General features: G+C 23.6%; 2 non-coding genes across 2 annotated transcripts; one reads left to right on the plus strand and one right to left on the minus strand.

Annotated features, from left to right (window-relative positions):
- Positions 1–18,687: 18,687 nt before the first annotated feature.
- Positions 18,688–18,759, minus strand: Trnae-cuc (transfer RNA glutamic acid (anticodon CUC)). The gene has a single exon. It is a non-coding gene; the product is annotated as a tRNA-Glu (tRNA).
- Positions 18,760–20,653: 1,894 nt separating this feature from the next.
- On the plus strand, positions 20,654–20,725 carry Trnag-ucc (transfer RNA glycine (anticodon UCC)). The gene has a single exon. It is a non-coding gene; the product is annotated as a tRNA-Gly (tRNA).
- The last annotated feature ends 754 nt before the right edge of the window (positions 20,726–21,479 follow it).

Below are 21,479 nucleotides of genomic sequence, written 5' to 3' on the forward strand. Positions count from 1 at the left end.
ATACTTTAAACGCGTCTAAGCAAATTTAAACAAATAAAGAAAAATTTTGCTATGTGTAACTAGATTTAAACTTTCTTATCAAGTTTTTTTAAAAAATAAAAAACTTTGTGTTCATAAAAATGTGCAAAACTGCTTGAGTTTTTAGCAAAAAAGTCATATTCAAAGTATCAGATTTTAAAACAAAAGTTGTTTAATTTTTGTAGCTTTTAGACGTAAAACTTTAGGTATTTTAAAATGATCTTATATATGTTAAACAAACTACAAATACATGTTTTGATAAAAAAAACATAAAAAAAATAAAAGTTCAAAAGTTAAACAAGGTATACTTAGTGTTTTTGTTGTATGTACAAGCGTATTTTAACAGCGGCCGACTTTTTCTATTTGAAATAAATGAAGTGTATAATTTCGTCACAATGCAATGCATTTAAAACAACCTGTTTTCATGTTTTCACTTTTTTTTTTATATTTTAGCAGGTCAATAACATGCAAGGCTGCTATAAGTTTTCAGTAAATAGTTTTGACAGTTTTTTATTAAGCTTAGATTAAATAGTTTCTTATTAAGCTTAGATTTGACTGCTTCAATAAAAAAATAATTCGCAGCCTATTTTTATTAGTTAGAAAAAACTTAAAGCACAATTTTTAGTTGTAACATTATGAAAAGTTATTACTTTTTTAAACTATTTTTAATTAGCTGTTCAGCGAAAAGTTGTACAAATTTTATGTTGTTATAATTGTTTTTAGGTGCTATACTTTTTATATTAGGCATTCAACAGTGAAATAAACTCATAAACAATCAGTTACCTAAAAAATAAATAGTTTTCTTCTTTAACTTGTTTGTTTGTAACACTATTCAACACAGAATTTTTGAAATGGCATAAAAAAAAATAAATGTTTAGTATTCAATAATACAAAAAAGCTCATAAACAATCATTCACTTAAACAATAAGAAAATGTTCTTATTCCACAGGTTTATTTGTATTACTATACGTTATACATTATACAAAGAAGACATTAAGTTTTCGTTTATTCACAAAAATTTCACAAAACTTCACTCGTTGGTATTCATGTGAACAGAAAGCTATGTGGGTTCAACATGCATCGTTTACGGTATGTGATTTTATTATGATAAATAAATCATGTTGTATAAAAACGTCATAATAAAAAAAAAGCATTTGAAATTAAATTTTTGTTTTATAGTGTGATCACAAAGTGTAATTAATTTTCGACACTGACAAAAAAACTTTAAATTAGTTAAATTTTTGTTTTATAATGTAGTCACAAAGCGTGTGTAATTTTCAAAAAATAAATTAGTTTGATTTTTAGTTTGATGGACGATAAACTTAAATTCAAAAAAGGCTGCTTTACTTACAAAAATATCAACCATTAATATATAGTTTAATTAGTAATTCACATTATCAGTGAATAAAAAAAAATCGAGTATTGTAAAAGTTTGATTTTAGAAATAAATAAAAACTTTGTTTTGTTTAGGGCCTTTTTTATTGAACAGCCTTCAGAGTTTATGTTCATACATGTTTAATTTTGTTTTATTAATAGCTGCATAAAGAGCTTTATTAAATTTAGTCTGGAATAAGTTATGATTCATAAAAAGTTTTGTTTAAATTGTTTTTCAGAGGTAAAAGTTATATATATATTAATATTTTTCGTTAATTGTAGTTTGAAAAGAAAATTTATATTTTTACAGTTAAAACATTTTTGAAATTTCAATTAGTTTATTTTTATACTAGTTTATTTATAACTAATCAATATAGTTACTTTATATTTATACTATTAGGCCTTACTAATAAATTTTTTCAGAGTGCATTTCAGTTTTTTATAAATTTCTAATAAACTAGTTGCAAGGCACCTTGTAATGTTATGAGAAATTACTTTTGTTGTGACTAAGAAGTTAACTTCCTTCTACCAAGTAGCTGTAATATTACATGGTTTGTATTTTTGTGTTTAGTTTATTGAGATTTTTATTTTCAGTTCTTCTAATTGATTGTTCTATTTTGAAGTTTTTAGTATCATTGGTTGAACACCTAAAAAATTAATGAATGATAAATAGATGTTTGAAAATTTTGTTTATAATGTTTAATATTTGATTAAAATACAGCTTTTTTTTCTAATGTAAATAACAGCAACATTCTAAATTAATGTTTGTTTTTTTTTTTTAATTAAATTTATATTTAATTTTTCTATGTATATTAGAACTTGTTTAATTGGTTATAAAGTTTTAAAGTATGTTTTAGAGTAGTTGTTTCTAAAGTTTTTTATTATTTTTACTTTATTTTGTTTTTAATTGTAAAAAAAAAGTAGTTTAAAAGTTTTACTAGCCCAATAACGCCAGTTATATTTAGTATAAAAGTATTTATTTGTATTTTTAGTGACGAACTGTTGATAAAATAGCTCAACCATTAATATAATGGACTTAATTTTTAATGATTTGTGTTTGTTTAGTGACCACAAAATTACTTAAAAGTTCACACAAACTTTAAGTTTTTATTTTGAAAAAACTTTTGTTGTTTTGGTAAATTTAATATTTTTTTTTTCAATCAAAAATAATCTATGGTGTATTGTTTTGTTTGGCAACTTAGTTATAACCTACAAACATTTTATTAATACATTTTACTTGTTTTAGTAACAAGCTTTAACCTTGTAACAAACTTATTATTACATCATAACAAGCTTGAAGGCAAAAATTTAAAAATTTTCCACTCAACTTTTCACCGGCACTTTGTGACGTCACAAAAAGAAAAGCAATTTTGTTTCCGCCCTCAAAAAAAAAACTGAAAAAAAAACTGCAACAAATTAATTTTTCAGCAGGTATTTTTTTCGACAAGTTTTTACCGTCAGTGTGACGTCACAATAAGCTGATTATTTATGCATGAGCGGGAAAAAGGTGGCAGTGTATAAATTTGGAGCGTTCATCGGTCGTTCAGGCAGTTTCTGAAGTTTTGTCGCCACAAACTTGTGAAGGTGAGTTTAAATATATAAACTAAATAAATTTTATTTTTTAAATTTAATTTGGTAAACTAAATTTCAAAAAATTATTTAGTGTTTAAAATGTTATTTTTTAATTTAGATATAAACTTGAATGATAAGTTTTTCAACATTCAAACCTATAGTATAAACTCAATTAATGATAAAAAAGTTCTTTGTACTCTTAAGTTGCTAAAAGTTTGACAAAAGTTTTGTTACTAAATAATTTTATTTTCTTAAAATTATATTTGGCAAACTAAGTTTTGTTCCAAAGGTTTGTTAGTGCTTAAAGTAAAAACTTTTTATTCAAATATAAATTTGAACGATAAACATTTCAATACTCAAATCTATAGTATAAACTAAATTATTATAAAACAAATTTTGTGCTCTTTAATTGCTTAAAATCAAATAATTTTTTTTGGTAAGTTTAAAATACTTAAAACTTTTTACTATTTTACTATTTGTGACAGAATATCACTTTGAAGACGAATTAATGTTTTGACAATGTAAAATCTATTTTTGATGATTGATTATTAATTATTTAAACAACTGCTGTTACAACATTGTTTTGTAAAGCAACTTGCTTTGAGAAAGTTTGAAATTTTCTTTGTTTGGTTTAAACTTTGCTGTTTAAAAGAACACTTGTTAAAATTTAAACTATATCTCATGAATTTGTACTTTTCCTATTTTTTTTTTTATAATTAAAAGCACACTTTTTTAATAAAAGTATTTAAGTTAAATAAGTTAGTTCAAAACCTATTGGCAGTTTAAAGCTTATTTAAAAAAAAATGTATGAATTTATGTTTGAGAAAAAGGAAGTAAATACTCATGTTTACTAAGCAGTAAAATTATATTCACAAAAGTGTTGTAAACTTTCAATAACTTAAAGGTTTAATACAAGGAAGTTACTAGCTAGTGGTTAAGCTACTGCTTATATCAACTTTGAAAAAATATTATTAGTTTTTTTGTTAGTTTATTAAGTTTTTTGTTTTAATTATAGTCAGTGTATTTTTTGATCTTTTTTTATATTTATTTACCAAAAGGAGTTTCTTTCTAAGTTTTTCAAATAGTGTTAAGATTTATCAAAATCTGTATAAATAGACGTTTTTAGAGTTTATAAATATATAAACATATAAAATCAGCAACAACAGCTTATTAGCAATGCAAAAACAACTTGTCAGCAAAATGATATTAAACTGAGTAAGCTTATTTTAATTAGTCACTAAAGATTTTTTGTTCGTGCATTCTATAAGTCACTAAATTCATAAGTCAGTGTTTTGCACAACAACTGTTATATGTTTTTAGTGTTTAATCTCAAAAAAAGGTTTTATTTTTATTTCAAGAAATAAAAACTGTGTTTAAAAGATATAAACATCAAAAAAATAAAGCTAGCTAAAAATATTAAAGCAAGAAATGCACAGACTATTGAGAAATTGTAACAGAAATAAATTAAGTGTTAAATTGGCAGAAAGAATGTGAATTTTTGCATTGTGAGTGACAATAAGTATGAAATTAGGAATGAGAAAGTAATTTTTTATGACACATATTTAGTTTATGTGACTGGAATAAAGTTCAGACATTTTAGTTGAACAAAATTCAGAATATTTTCCTGATAGTTTCACAATTGTGACGTCGTTTCTTTTGGCACTTGCACAACTTTGTTTATGACGTCATAACAAAGGTGTCACGTGCCAACAGAAACGTCATCACCTAGCAACGAAATCGGGAATCTCAGTTAGCGACTACCAAGCAAACCTCAAAACTTGTTCTGGTTGAAGAATAAATCTTCCAAGATTAAAAAAGAAAAGTTACTAAGATATATTTTTTTTTTAATTTGAAAATAACAAACTGCTTAGCAACAAAAACTCTTCATAGCAACCTTATAAATAGCGGTCGTAGGGAGCTTGGCAAAAAACAAAGTCACTGTGACGTAATAACGCATCATCACACCGTATATGGGCATGCTACGTCATAACACCATATATGGAAATGTTGCATCAGTGACTTGTTTCTTGCTAAATTCTCAACCCGTGACATTTCTACAGGCAATTGTGATGTCATAGTGCATGTTTTGTGACGTCATAAAAAAGTGGTTGGTAATCTCTTGTTTTTTTAAGTAAAATAAATTCTAAATTGAATTTTTTGAATAATTTTATAATGTATTTGGGACAAAAGACAACACTATTTAGCTTATTTTAATTTAAAACATTTTCGAATTTTAATTTCTTTTAGTTTTTAACTTTAAACTTTTTTTCGAAAAACTTCTTGACCTTACTTAAACATGTAGGAAACAGTAAGTTTTTATAATTTATAAATAAATACTTTCTTGCAGCACACACGAAGTAAACTTTTTAGTTTTCAAATGAATGGTCTTTTTGTTGAAATTACAAACCAACTTATTCTCCTTCTGTGTGATTGACGCATACTGATACCGTGTTAAGTTACATATTGTAATTTCGTAGTAAAATTTTAATATGTTTCAATCGTACAATTGTTGAATGTAAACTTACAAGTACATTTTGCTTCTGTTTTTACAGAATTAAAACTTTAAGGTGCTACTCAAAAACATCCTTTAAAATTTTTTTAAATTGAACTAAAGGGGTTTTTGACTTTTGCGCTAGTTTGATAAACAAAAAGTTTAAACTTAGTCTTTATAACTTTTTATTTTCCCTGAAAAACTGCAAGTACTTTTGCAATTTTTCGTATAAAGTTCTTTATATTTTCTGTTATTTTTAAACAGTAATCAAAATATACCTTTAATGTATTTTATTAGTTATTTTCTATGCTGTAAGCTTGATAGTAGAAAAAAATTAACTATCTTATGTATTAAATAACAACAAAATTAAATAATTATTAAAACAATACAAGTAATTCTCCTATGTTTTATTGATTTCAAAATAGCTGAACACATTACGTAATAATCGATTTATAAATTGATTTTATTTCTATTTATAGCAATTTATGTCTCAGTTTTAAAAACTACGATTAAAAACATTTGTCTGGTAGTTATGCTAAGGTATTTTGATTAAATACAATTTGCTTTATTTCCTAATATCTAAACAAGAAAAGCTTAAAAGTTGTGTATTTACTTAAAAACATAACTTTAAAAACTTTTAATCTTAGTATACGAGATAATTTAAAGTAAGTAAAATAGTTTAAAATAAAAATAAAAGTGGTTATTAATATTAATTTTAAAAACACCATGTAATAGAATGAAATTAAGATTAAGCTAGTGAAGTTGAATACACTTCCAAATTTTTTATTTAAAAGTTAAAACTGAAGAATTGTTGCAGTGATTGAAATTTAAAACTGGTGACTTCTTATTATTTTTTAGCTAAAAGTAATTGTACTCACATATTTTAGAGGAAACCATTGCTTAATAAAAAACAACTTAATTTTATTTTATATTCTTAAAAACGTATGTTTAAGTGATAAAAAAGTTAAGTTTTATTTTCAGCATACTGTTATAAGTTTTTTGTTTCATTTTCAACATTAAGAAACTTTGTTAAAGACATAATTTGTTAGTAAATATATCTTTACAAAATAAAAAGTTGTTAAGCTACGAATTTTCAAAGTGTGGTAGTAGTTAGTTGTTGCTAAAAACCTTTTTTAATATATATATATATATTATTTTGATCATCTTTGAAATTTATTGTTTTAAATATATTTAGATAATCGTATATGTTTCATTGACTTATACCTATAAGTAAAGAAGTTATAATAACTTAAAATCGCTGTGAAAATATAACAGGGGCTGTTTTTATTTTTAAAGTTTCTTGCTTTTGCAAATGCTTCAGAATTACAGATATTTTTAATGAAAGAAAGTTTAGCAATTAATCTTAGCAACTCAAACTAATGTAGGTTAATCCGAGTAAATAAGGAACTTACTCTTTACTTTTTTGTTGCATAAAATATTAGTTTATAAATAAAAGTTTATGCTAAACTTGAATTTAAAAAAATTAAAATAAACTAACAGAACTGATTTTAAATTTTCTGTTAGTTTAAAATAAGTTTAAAGCATTTTTTGTTGTTGTACTTAGGTACTTTTTTTACAATTGTTGACACAAAAATAACTTTTGACTTATGTTAAAAACTAAATAAATCAAAAAACTCAAAAGTAAACTTAAATAAACTATTACTTATGCGAATTTTGTTGTAAAACAATAAGTTAACCTTCAATAAATATTTATTTATGAAAACAACTATTTCTGAAATAATTTACTGTTTTGTGCACATGTAACAATGTTTTTCGATTATTTATCTTTAACAACGTTTTAGTTATTTGTATAACTTAAAAACTGATCTATATTTTCTTTTCTGGTGACTATCAGTCGATAGACTTTTGGAAAGAAATAGGAAAATTAATTCCTTAATGTTGCAACTTTTTTTAAACTAAAAAACGTTTATAACAAAAAACCATAAATACTATTTAATTTTTTATTTTTTGCGAAATAGTACATTCCAAATAAATAAAACTTTTTACCTTGAAATTTTTATAAAGCTTAATGTAGGTAGAATTATATTCCTTAGCTAAATGAATTTAGCTAAAATAAGCTAAATGAACAAATAAGCTTTTAACACTTGAGAATTTTTAAAATTTCAACAAAACGAAAAAACTTTATTTCTTTAAATTAAACATTAAATCGTCTTTTTTATATTTAAAACATATTTTTAATAACAATATAATGTTTTGAGCAACATTTTGTTATACAATATTTTTTTACGTAAACGTCTAGCTTTCACCAAAATGTAATTTGATTATTTTAGGTTTGTTTACAATACTTTTTAAACATTTTATCTTTAAAACTTTACCAAAAATGAGAAAACAAAAGTAGAATATCATGCTTTTAAAATACAGCAGAGAAAATCTGAACAAAATGTATCACTAATGAAAATTAAGTTTACTGTATTAAATCAATAAAATTGCCACTTTCAAACAGAACAGAATTATCTCATCAAATTTATGTAATTCTGGTCCTTATTTGAAAGTCGGTTATCAAGTTTACTATGAAAAATAATTTACAAAAGCATCTAAGTATTTTAAAAATCAACATACTTTCAAATAAATGTAGTTTTTCATTAAAGCTACTTTTACTTGCGACTAATTTACAAACAATTTTTTTTTTCTTATGAAAACTCATTCATTTAGCTTTTTTAAGGCAAAAGAAATTGATTGTTTCTTTTACAAAACAGTATACTTCGTGTTTTAATTAATGTTTTCTTTCTTAGAGTATGGTAATATGAATTCAACTTTATAAATAAGAAGTAAAGTTTTTTTTTAAACAGATCTAACACATGTAGGTATATGTAGTGGTCTGTTATAAATTCGGAAAAACTAAAACGGTTTGATTGAAAAAGTTAACTTAATATATAAAAAATCTGATATATTTAGAACTATTTTCAAGGTTAGCTTAAAGCATTTTCTTTTTATTGTTAACCAAAGCTTTTTACCAGTATATTTTTGTAGTTTAAAAACATTAAACAACAAAGACAAGAAAAATAAACCAGTTTAAACACCATTACCTTATAAAAACAAATTAATATTCACAAAACATAATTTTTAGTAATATTCATTCGTATTTAAAGCAATATCTTTTATTTTAGCCAGATTAAAGTAAAAAAAAGTTTATTGTTTCTTACAGTATTAAATCTTAATTACGCATATAAGATAATGATTTATATCGTTTGCCAAATTGTTTTTTTATTGATTTTCTCTTTTTGTTTAGCATAAAGTAGCTTTAATTAAGCTGCGATATATTGTAGGGTATCAATATCATTTCTTTCTTTAGAAGTGATATTTTTTAAGTTTTGAAATACATAAATATAAAATACTTATATTTTAAACGTTTATTGCTTAAAAGTTTTATTAATAACTTTAAATGGGTAATCTGCTTTACAATTAGTTCATAATAATAAAAACTGTTTGACATAATTCTATTTTCTAACTACTTTTTACAATAATCTTAACGGATTAGTTCAAAAACGTTGTTTATTTTTTTAATTTTTCAACAGAAAACGAAAATGCATTACTACGTCACAACAAGCAATTTTAAAACCAGAAGATCTTTTCGCAGCAACTGATAAAAAACAAACTGAAAAAGTTTCATTTTACAAAAAGTAATTTGGAAGAAAAGTTTTGAATAATTCAGCTTTTCACTGCATTACAAATGTTACAGTTTCTTTTTAAACTTTTCAAATTCAATTATTCATGCGAATTTCGTATTCATGAGCATGGTTGTGTTTTCGTTTTAAATTTTTAAGCCAAAAAGTAAACTAAAAAATAATCCATCAGCTAGAAAGTTTCAACTGAAATGCAACTCATGTTTAGCCAACGTACCTCAACTGATAATTACAATTCATCTTATTTTCAACCTGCAAGTGTAAATATAACAGACAAATGTTTTAAGATTGTTGTTCAGTATGAAATTGTGTTTTTTTTTTTTTGACTATTTTTTAATTGCTTTAAAATCTAACAGACTGTCTTAGACTTTATCTTTTTTACATGCACATGAGTACAAAATAAAAGTACTTGACTTTTTGATTTAAAAGTATCAAAAACTACAATGTTGTAATACTAAAATTAAACTTAAATATATACAAAAAACCAGTTAGTTCGATTATCTTTATGTACTTTTGTGCAATTAAAATTTTTCCGAATATATTTTTCATACATATAAAAAATTTATAATCTTTTTTTTGTACAGGCTTAGCATTGAGAAACTTATTTTTATAACCAAAACATTTGGCTACAATAAATATTTTACAATATATGGTTTAGACTTTATATAGTTCTGACTTTATTTTGTTTTAGATCTAAGAGTATATATAAATAATATATATTAATTTATGTGTTAACTTATTTCATAAAGCACTAATAATATTAAATTATAGTTATTATGATAAATCGATATAAAACTAAGTTTACCTACACTAGAAATATGAATAAATAATTTGGAATATTTTTAGTTAATCTTGCAAACTTTTTACTTTTTAAATAATCTATTTTCTCTACATACTTTGTAGAAAGCATATGGTAAGTAAAAGTAGCTTATAAAAATATACCAAACACAAATAGAAAATATATTTCATATGCGTTTTACATACTTCATGCATTTATATAACACTTACTCTTAAGAAGGTTCATCAAGTTAGAAACACGTGTATAGTAGCGTTTGGTTTGTGTTGTTTTACCTTACCGAAGAAGTATAGACAACTGTAAACTAAATTTAAAATAAACCAACATATTATCTGAATTACATCGAATTTGTGCACAATAACCGTTCGAACTTAACATCCATTAGCAAACCAGTTGAAAAAAATTTCAACTAGTTTTACAAAAATAAAAAAAAATAATCTATTTGTAAATTTAAAGAACCAGGTTTAAGTTTTTATTTTTTTACGGAACAAGTTAACATGTTTATAACAATTAATTTATTTTTTAGTTGAACAAAATACTCTAACTCATGAAATTGAAAAACACCTTTAAATAGAAGTAAAAATTACAAGTTTAAACAATTTTTTTGATACAACAAAATATATATTTAGTAGGCTTAGTAGTAACTTATTGTTTTCAGTTTTGTTGTTTTTAGTATAAGGTAACGAAAATTTTATTATAAGTTTATAGTAGTTTGTTCAACAGTAGTTTTATTTACTTTTTTTTTCTTCAAAATTAAGTTTAACATATTTTATTTAAAAACTTTAGTATACGTAAATATTTATAGTCGTTTTCTCTGAAAATAATTATTTCTCTGAAAATAATAAAATATGTAAATATTTATACTATTTTATTTTTAAACTTTTCTGAAAGTTTATAAAGCTCATAGCTATCAGCTTTCGAATAAGTTTTAGCTTGCAAACAAAATAAATAATTTATCAAAACTTCGATGAATAATTTAGTTTGAAGAAAAAACGTTTGGAAAGTTACTTTGCTATTTTCAATATACTTTGTATAAATTTTTAAACTTTCATACACTTTTTTTTTAACTAAAACATTAATTTTATTGTCTAACTTTACACTAAGCAGATTTATACACTTATAATATTGTACTAAATATTTTTTAATGTACTTAAATTTTGTTTTAAAGTACGTATTCTATATTTAATTTTTTTATTTCTATATCAAATCATTGTTAGCTTTTGAAATACTTTAAAATAATTTTCAAAGTATGTTTAAAATATTAAAGTATAGCTTATTTTTATTTGTTTATCAAAAAAGTTTGTCTAATTTCTTTATATGCCATTAACTTTATTTGTAAAAGTAATCTTTTTACATACAAAAACTTAAGGTTAAGTTTAAAAGCTTTGGTTTGAAAAAAAAAAAAGTATATTTTCTAATATGTAAAAGTATTAATTATATTTAAAAGATACTAGTCTGTCCTAAGTTTTCGGTAAAAATGGATATATATAATGTTAGAAACTGAAATACTGTTAGAAACAGATTGTTTAAACTTTAATCATCTAGTAATAAAAAATAATTTGTAATAAAAAAAAAGTTAATTAAACACTAACTTAAGATAAATCTAATTACTGAAACTTTTAAATACTACAGTTTTATTTTTATATAACAATTAAACTTTAACAACTATTTAGTGGTATCACAAGTTTAACATTTTATGTAAGAATAAATTACCTATATTGTTGATTTTTATATCTAAGTATTTAAAACAGTGTACATTTAAAAAGTATATGTAAAAAAGTTAATGACTTTCTGAACTGTAACTTAAAGTATTCAATGTAAGTTAATATAGACATATTTAAAACTTCTTAATGTAATACAATCTTATGTTGTAACAGATTACTAAAAAAACTTTACTTTTTTCTTTTAATTACTTAAACTTTACAAATTTAAAGTATTTGGTTTTGTAATAGCTATTTTACAAGTACCTCGAACTTAAAAAACTACTGAAAAAAAAAATTGATATAAAATAGAAAAAAGTTGTAGTAGTTAACAACGCTATTTAAAAAGTATAACTTAATTTCAAAAATATTTATTTGTCCTTAAAAAATATTACTATAGCGTAAAGTTCTACCTAAATACTAAATTTAAAGAAAATTGTTTTATAAAACAATTTAAAAATAACATAAACTTTTACAGCTGTAATATAAATAACAAGTATAATGCAAAAGTAATTTTTCTTAAAAGAGTTTAATTTTTAAATGCGAACTTTTAAACAATGCTTGTTAAAAACAAAAATTTTTAATTTGTTAAAAATATTTTAAAAATAAACAAATGTAAAGCAAAAAATAATTTATCCTGAAGCGTATAAGACTTGATCAAGTAAAGACTTAATATAGTTTTAAAGTTGTAAGAAAAATAAAATAATAGTAAGATATAGCAATTAAATACTGTTAATTAGTATTTTTTAGAGAAAACTAATAAATAATCTGTATAGTTTTTAAAGGTTGATAATGTTTACAGATTAGTATAAGTATAGAATAATCAAAAAATGCGACTAATAACTCCGACAAATATCATAAAAATAATCAATTTATAAATTTGTTGAAAAATGTGATCTGCATCAATATATAAATTAAAAAGTGAATATAATTGCTCAAAAGTAACTTCTAGCGTTTAAAAATAGTTGTAATATTTTATTAGATTTGACCTACAGTTATATTCTCTTTATTAGTATGAATATAATCAACTTATCACTTAGAACTACCTGATGAGATGTTTGTTATTACATAACCTCCCTTAACTATATACTTTAATTTTACAAAGTATTTATAAAGTCTTTACAAATGTTTATATTCTAGCTGACATACAACATCACTAAATTTGTTATTTGCGATACTTTTGTACAGAGTAAGCTACATTTAAAATACATACATGGTATATACAAAACAAAACTTAACTTTATATTTTAAAACATTTTACCTCACAAATTAAAAGTTTTAAGTATGTTGATATACTAAAAAAATAATTGTTCATTTTAGTTTTTGTAAATTTTAAATAAACTGCATTGCGGAAAGTTTAATTTCTTTTAATTTTCTATAAAAATAAGCTTCGTTTATACAAAAATACAATGCTTTTTAAGTATTTATATACATATCAGTTTTAAGTAATCTAGCTTTTAACTGTTTATGTTTGAAAAACTGACAGGTAAAAACAAAATCTAAAAGATTAGTAAAAACAGTTACGTACAATATACTAAACCGACTGGTGGTTCTCAAAAATTTGTTGAAAAAAATCATACAAGAAACTTAATTAGTGTGCTTTTTTATAAAACTTATTATAGTTAGAATAAATCTAAATATTTGTCAGAAAAAGGTTAAATACATTAGTAGCAAATAAAATATTAAAAATTTGAAATGATTACTAGTGGTCATACTTTAACCAAAGGATATCTTACGAGCTAGTTTAATAAGGTTACAAACTTATTCCTAAGTTATGAATAAAACACACTTTGAATAAATGCAATTTACTTTATATTCAATAATAATTCTTAGTTCTGAAGAAAGAAACCATTAAATCACGACACAAATAAAATCTATAAAAAGTATCAACAATCGTAAAGTTACATTAATACTAACATCAACTCCGCGATGCAGACGTTTTCTTGATTCTCGATAATTGAAGTAAAACGTTAAACTTAATCGTAACTAGATCATACCGCGCAATAAATTTGCAACTCACTTTAACGCGTATTTGAAATACAAACGCCGATATATACTCGTCGGATTGAAATTAACTCCTTGAAATAATAAAAATGTTTGTTTTTAATACTGGAAGCACGTCACGAAATCTGCGTAAAACAGTTTAAAACATCCGCTTTGAAATACGAAAATGAGATGTTAATATCATTACAATACTACTGGTATTTTGTTTGTTATATTTTGAGATTATTAATTTTATAATGTTTTTAAATACTTAAATAATTCTTTTTATTTCATTGTTCACTCTTTTTGATTTATCTTAGAAATTTTTATACATTATTTGAACTGTAACAAATTTTGTTGTTGTGATTTTCTAAATAACTTGTCTATAAAAACACTATTTTTTTATTATTGAAAAAATACTAATGTCCTGAATTATAGTTTTAATAAATTTTTAGTACTTATAAACACTAAGCATTATTTATTTCAATACTCTTGTTTATGTGTCCCTTTTTATCATATGTTTTGTTTTATTTTTTACCATAAGAAGATGTATTTTATTTGTTTATAGTGTAGTAACAGCATTTAACTTAAACTTTTTGTTAGAAAAAAACTAAACTAAAACTTTGCTAAGGGAAAACCTAAAGAATTCTGAAATTTACTTATTTATTGTAAATAAAAAGTTCATACTTATCATATAAATTACTTACATACTTTTTTTAGTTTAGTGTTATAAATTTTGTAAATGAAATTTAAAGTTAGAAATATGTTTCGTTCTATACCAATTTTCTTTTTTTTGTATATCAAAAAATAAACTTTTATAAAATGTTTTGTAAATTTTAAAATTAAAAACAGTTAAGTGCTAAACTAATACTAATTCAGATTAGGTTTTTCTCAACCTTTCAAAATTAAAAAGTAGCAATGAAAGAATGTTAATTCTTGCACAAAAACAACTAAGCTTATCAAGAAATTAAAAAACATTTCAAGTTCAAAAGTGCTTTTATTACGTCACAAACAAGCTCAGATGAAGCATCAGGTATTTCTGAGAATTTCTGTGAAACGTTTCTCACAACTGATCTCGTGCACTGACTAGTGGTTATAATTAAATGTTTGTATTGTACATTTATGTTCATATTTTTTTCATACCTTTGAACAATTTAGTGTTCTATTGTAATTTTAAAACTTTTGTCAAAGTTTGCTTTAAACTTAAGTAACATGGTGCAATTCTTTGGGTTTTTGAATTTCTGTTTAAAACAGCATAGCTCAAACAAACAAAAATATTAAAAGTCATTTAAAAGCTAATTTTTGTTTTAAGTATACTATGTTTTACCTAATTATTATACTTCTTTTAATATACGCCTCGAAGTTAATACTAAAGGGCTTATTTTATTTAAAAATGTACCCTAGCTCGGATTTGAGTTTCGTTTTAGACATTTTATGTTTCAGTTTATATTTTACGAGCTTAAGTCAGTCGTACAATGTAGTATAGTTACCAATCAGACATCCTATGTAAAGAATATGGATCCAAATTATTCTTATCATGCTTCAAATCTATATGCTTGTTATATACATGAAAATGCTTAAACTATTGAAACTCTGAAATCCATTAGTTCTTTTTAACTATAAGAGTTTATAAAATATTGTTGTCTAAACTTAATGTATGCTGATAAAATATTTTTTGTGTATTTGTTTGACTTGAAGGTCTACTTGTACTGATTGTATCTCGTCTTGAAAGACACTCCTGTAAACTTCTTATATAAGCATTTTTTTTTTTAAGGTAAAACTATTTTTTAAACAAAATGTCTCTGTTTAAAAAAAAAATATTCACTGTACAGTATACGCTAAGGACGCTTATAAAAAACACAATTTGTGAGTTTTCAGTTGAAAAAATTTTATATTTAGCAATTTCTGTAAAATATCATTGTGCAAAGTTTTAGATGGTTTAAAAAGTATTTCATTGAGCCAAGCTTGTTTAGTGGTGAGTTTTATGAACTGGGTATCACAAAAAATCACATTTTCTATTATGCTGCAAGTTCACATCAAACTACATATTAAAAAATTGAAGGTCATTAATTCTTTTGGTAGAAATTTTCATTTGTTGTTACATTTGTAACAATTTGTCCTTTGTTATTTTTTACTTTGATTTCTACAACACTAGTTTGTAGTTTGGCGCTAAAGAGTATTTATGTTTTCTTTGGTTTGTGGTATCAGCTGTTATAAGTTTAGTTACTGTATGTTTTGGATTGCTTTGTTGAAATAAACACATAAAGAACAACTACTACTGGAGTATTGTGTATATGTGGAAGTAAATACTTATTTTTGTTTAAATAAAATAAAAGTAATCCCTTAACCCAGGCCAAGGGTTACACATTTATATCTTGAGAGTTGAAAAAACTCTAAATTAAAAAAAGTTCAATATTTTGCATTTATTTTAAAGCTGGTGTTTACAACATAAATAAATTATTTAAAAAAATTAGTTGTTGGTTATAACTAGAGCTAAATGCCACTAGTAATTTTAGCCACAAGTAATTTAAATGTTTTTTGCAGAAAACTGAGCATGAAAATTTTTCAAATAATGTAAAAATTTGAACAGGGTTTTGTTTATAAAGTAATTTTTTCAGCTGAAAACTCAAGCGTCGCGTTTTTTATAAGCACCATAGTACACACTAATAACCAGTGTTTAACTTATAAAATAAATGATTGTTTTTTTTTTGAATTTCTATCAAATAAAAGAATTAAAAATAAGTTAGTGATATTAAAAAACTAATATCTAGGTTTAATTGAAATAGTTAAACTTTAATTATTTCACAATATAATTTTTTAACATCGCAATGTTCCTGTATTATTAATACTCTTCACTTATAAGTAATCTAATATCTAAAACAATTTTTAAATAAAATTATTCAGCACATATCAGTTCTTCAAATATTAATGTTAGTTCTAAAGTGAATATAAAAAGAAAATAGTTAGCGTAATTTCTGTATAAAACATTTTTTTTCATAACAACTAAAAGAAAAGATTTTCAAATTGTAGTTTTAAGTAACATAAAAGCGTTTAAAAACACAAATATAACTCAGTTTTTTTAATAACTTCAAATTAGCTTAATGTTTAGGTTATTAACCATACCATAGATGTGTAGCATATACTTGAGAAAGTGTTTAGCTTAAAATCTACAAATTTTTTGCTAATGCCTACAAATTATCAAAATGTTCTCTTAGTAAAATAGATAAAGAATATTTAGAAAAAATTCTTTATACTTGGTTTTTGCGGGTGAACTAAGTTCTGAAAGTAAGTTAAAAAAAATTAGCATCTGAGGCTATCCATAAGTTTTAAATTAGTTGCCTTTGATTTTATAAATATTATATAGAAATTAAATTTGCTACCCTTTGAATATAACTGAGACCTGTAATTAATTCACTTTTTTTAGTGGATTTTTAAATACTGATAAAAGAAGTTTAATATAACTTGAATTAAACTTTATTTATTTTAAAAAGGTTACTTTTGTTTTGAAAGCCAAAAATAAAACGTCAAAGATATAAGTTATAGATATCAGTTATGTATCAGGATGTTTAGTTAATATCCAATCAAATTTTCATCGTTTAAGATTTAGTAAAAAAAACAAGAAGAAATAAACGAAATTCAATCAAAAATTAAATTTTTACGAGCATAACTAAATAAGAGCTTTTAAAATAGTTTAAGTCTAAATACAGGCAACTTTTTTGAATCACAAAATGTAAAGCGTAATTAAAAACTTTAAACATGTAATTAATGTATTGTTTTGTAAACTGTGTATCGAAAGTTTTATGAATAACTATTTTACTAGAACATCTTTGGTATTTGAAACCATTTTCTACATTTAGTAATATTTGTTTACACAATGTTACTAAAAATAATATTAAGCCAAGTTTATTAGACTACAACAATAATTCACTGCTATAGCAGATCGTAAAGTACGAATAAACAAACAAATAATAAAAAAGTATATAGATTAGAAAAAAATAATTTAGCTTTTCTATTAAATAAAAACATATTTAAAATTGATAACAGAAAAAAGTATTCTAGTAATCAATTGTTTTTAATAATAAGTAGTTAACTAAAACATACATTTAAATTTTATATTTGAAAAAAAATTTAAGCTTTATTTAACTTTTACAATTTCACGGCACAATATGAAAAATATAAACTAAATAATTATATTTATCGGAACTTTGCGTATCCAACAAAAACATGTTAACAACAAAAATTGCAACACAATAAAGTATCTTTTTAATTACGCAACTTGAAATGAGGGCATATGGTTGTAAACTCGGTTCTTAAGTTTAAGGATATTGTTTTCTGTTCGATTCAGAGCCATTCTTTACATGTTACATGTGGTGAAATTGTTATTAAATTATCATTAGATAGCGTTTTTGCATGGTAGACCAGGAGATATTGCAGTTATCTAGTCTAGTTTTTTATTCTTTATGTATGCATATAAAATTGGTTTGTGGTTTTGTTGACTTAAAGCTATTTTTATATTTGTTGTATCTTGTCTTTAAAGGCACTCCTGTGGAACCTATATACTATTTGGTTATAATTTGATGAGATATAGTGGCTTTGAACAGACCTTAAACACCAAAAAAGCATGGGGTGCCTTTTCTACAGATGCAAGTTTATCAGTCCAACTTAAATCTTGTTTATTGTTGAATGTTTCTTTAAAAAACAGGTTGGTGTAAAAACATAATAATTAAACTGATGTTTAAAAATCAAAACAATGAAAAATATCTTGATACTTAACTATCAAAAACCATTTTATTGTAAATATGTGCATTTAATACGTTAAAAGTACGCTTTATTTCGTTAATAATGGTAGCTTTAATTAGCTTTGTAGTTTAAATAATTTACACTTTTAAACTTCTGTATAGTTATTTGCCTTAACTTTTAAACTTTATAACTAAAGTTTAACAAATAATTACACTCTTTTATGATAATTAATCAAACAAAAATTTAATATTTAATATGGTACATATAATGTTTAACGTTTTGCACTATATAACACTTTAAGTTATAAAGTAGTTTACAATTGTTGAAGAATACAATTGTTGAGGGAAAATAGAAACAACAACAAAAACGTTCCCAGACCGGGAATCGAGCCCGGGCCGCGTGGGTGAGAGCCACGAATCCTAACCACTAGACCACCTGGGAGGACGTTTGATATCAGTTTGTTGCGTTTATATAGAACTTGTAACCTACAGCAAGCTTGTTTAACTTTCTTGTAATTTTCTCTTTTTATACTAACTTAATTGATTGCTACACATACCTATGCAAGTTTAAAGTCATAATTGTGTTATATGCAAACTATATCTAGTTATTAGTAACCATTAAACAAGTTTTGTAAGAGCTTTGATAAACAATCCAAGGCAAACTTTCAGAGCTATTTTAAGATTAAAACACTTTAAATAAAAAATATTTATCTTAACTTAATCTACTAGTATTTTAGCAAACATTTTCAATATTTCAAGCGTATTTAAAAAGAATAATTCATTCAGTGTAAAAATAATCATTAAAAGCCTTTACTTGCGATTACAAGCATTTTTAAAATGTATAAAAACAATGTAAAAAAAACTGTTGTGGCTTAGTTGTAAATAAAATACCTTTTCAATTATATACACAATTTTTAACCACTAGTTACTAGTGGTCGTCAAGGTGTACACTGGTGCACACTAGTGTGCACGAAATTTATTTAGGGGTACACGAAATTTTTAGACAACAAAAATAATTGAGTTTTTAAAAATATATATCTTGTTTAAGCTACATATTAATACAAAATAAAACATTTTAAGAGTACTGTACTGAGAGTTTTGTAGTGATTGCGGAGCTGTGTTCAATTGATAAGTATGTAAGACAAAGCCGTATAAATAAAACATCATTGTGCAAACAAGGTAAACTAAATAGAAAGGTTCATTAAAAACAGGAACAAATGATAATTTCTAGTTTTAGTTGTTAAAAGGTTTGCATGTAAATATAAACTGAGTGCATTAGTAAAATGTTTACGTAGTGACACCACTAGTGGAACTTATTGAAATTAGATCTTGGGGTGCACCAATTTTATTTTTACATTTTGGTGTACACAGATTTTGATTAGCTTGACAACCGCTGCACTAGTAGACCACCTGTGAGAACGTTTAACGGCAACTTGTACCATTATATACAAACTGAGATTTACAGTGATACTTATTTTGTTGTTTTTCTACAGCTATAAATTACTTACTTCACCAAGTATTAAAAATATTAAACTTTTTGTTTTTTATAAATAAGCACACAAGCACTAAAAAATTAAAGTACTTATAAAACTGTTTTTTGGCAAGTCATGGATGAATAATTAGATTTCATTCAATTTATGTAAGACTGCGTCAATATTTTTTATATTCATTTGGTTACATAAACACCTAAAATATTTTAAAAGAAATCGTTAATTTAATTAACCCTAAAAACACAACGTATTTTATAAATTGTCTATTTTTATCATAAAACTTAAATTTTAAATTAAAAAAAAATCAGTTGAATTACAAATCTATAGTAAAAAATTTACAATTAGTAATAAAAAAGAGTTTTTGTTCGATCACTAAAAATTAAAATTAAAAAAAAAAAAATTTCAGAAAAAAAACTTCATTAATAAAAATAGAGACTATTGTAAACTTATGTGTATTTTATACTCTTAGTTTAAATACAAAAAAAATGATTATCTACTGCTACTTTATTTACAAATAACTATTTAAAACTCAATCAATATGGCGATAGTTTTGATTAACTGTTTACAGTCCATTGTTAAAAATAAACAATACATTAATGTTATATTATAACTTTGTTCAAAAGTTCGACTTTTAGGATACTTTGCCAGCCCCTGAATTGTTAGTATAAGGTGCTTGATTAAGTTCAAGTTTACAAGATATTTTGAATAAAATTATTATTAACAAGCACCATACCTGTAATCGTTTAAGTTTTTACTAAATATAGTTCACAATTCAAACTTGGCATGAATATAGACTTACCAACGTTCAACAGGTTTATAAACAGAAATATCAATTATAGTCCACAAGCGTCGATGGTGTAACGGTTAGCATTGGTGCCTTCCAAGCACTAGTTCCGGGTTCGACTCCCGGTCGACGCACTTTTGTACTTGACTTAACTTTATACGCAAGTGTAAAAAAGTCTGGTTGAGCTGTTTTTCAAAAAGTTTGGTAAATTTCTGTTTACTACCTTTATCGTACTAAAATAACTTTTAGGTAATTCTCTAGGATGATGTCGCTTCAATATCAAACTGAAAAAATATTATATTCGATGTCTTTTTTAACCATAGTTATATGCTAAATATCAATGTTTTAAGCCTAATATGTTTAATCTAAAAAGATACTTTGTTTTATTTCGCTTTATGAAATATAGTAAGAATTAAACTTAATTATGATAAACAAAGATATCTAATTAACTTTATTTTACGATATCGTAATAATATAATTTACTGTATTGATATAATCGCTTTATATTGTCAAATAAAAGAGATTAAATATTTAAGTTTTACTAGTTTATGATATATAAGTTTAATTTTATTTATATACTTATGAAACACAAACTTTAACATATAATTACGGTTAAAAAAGACAACAAATATAATATTTTTTCATTTTGATATTGGTGCGACATCATCCTAGGGAATTATCAAACTTTAGTATATAATAAATATGTCTAGAATTGAAAAAAGAAAAGAGTGCTGTCTTGTCCAAAAAATTTACATCATAAATCAAGACTATGTCGTGGTAATTATAGTCAATAATTATTAAAACTAAAGCCTAAAAACTTGTTTGGATCGATTCAACCATTGTAGTTTTTAGTAGCAATTAAGAAATTTTTTAAATAAGCTCAAATTT

The sequence above is a fragment of the Thalia democratica genome, chromosome 1 (genome assembly GCF_965202585.1).
Source record: "Thalia democratica chromosome 1, ktThaDemo2.hap1.1, whole genome shotgun sequence".
In the NCBI taxonomy this organism is placed as follows: domain Eukaryota; kingdom Metazoa; phylum Chordata; class Thaliacea; order Salpida; family Salpidae; genus Thalia; species Thalia democratica.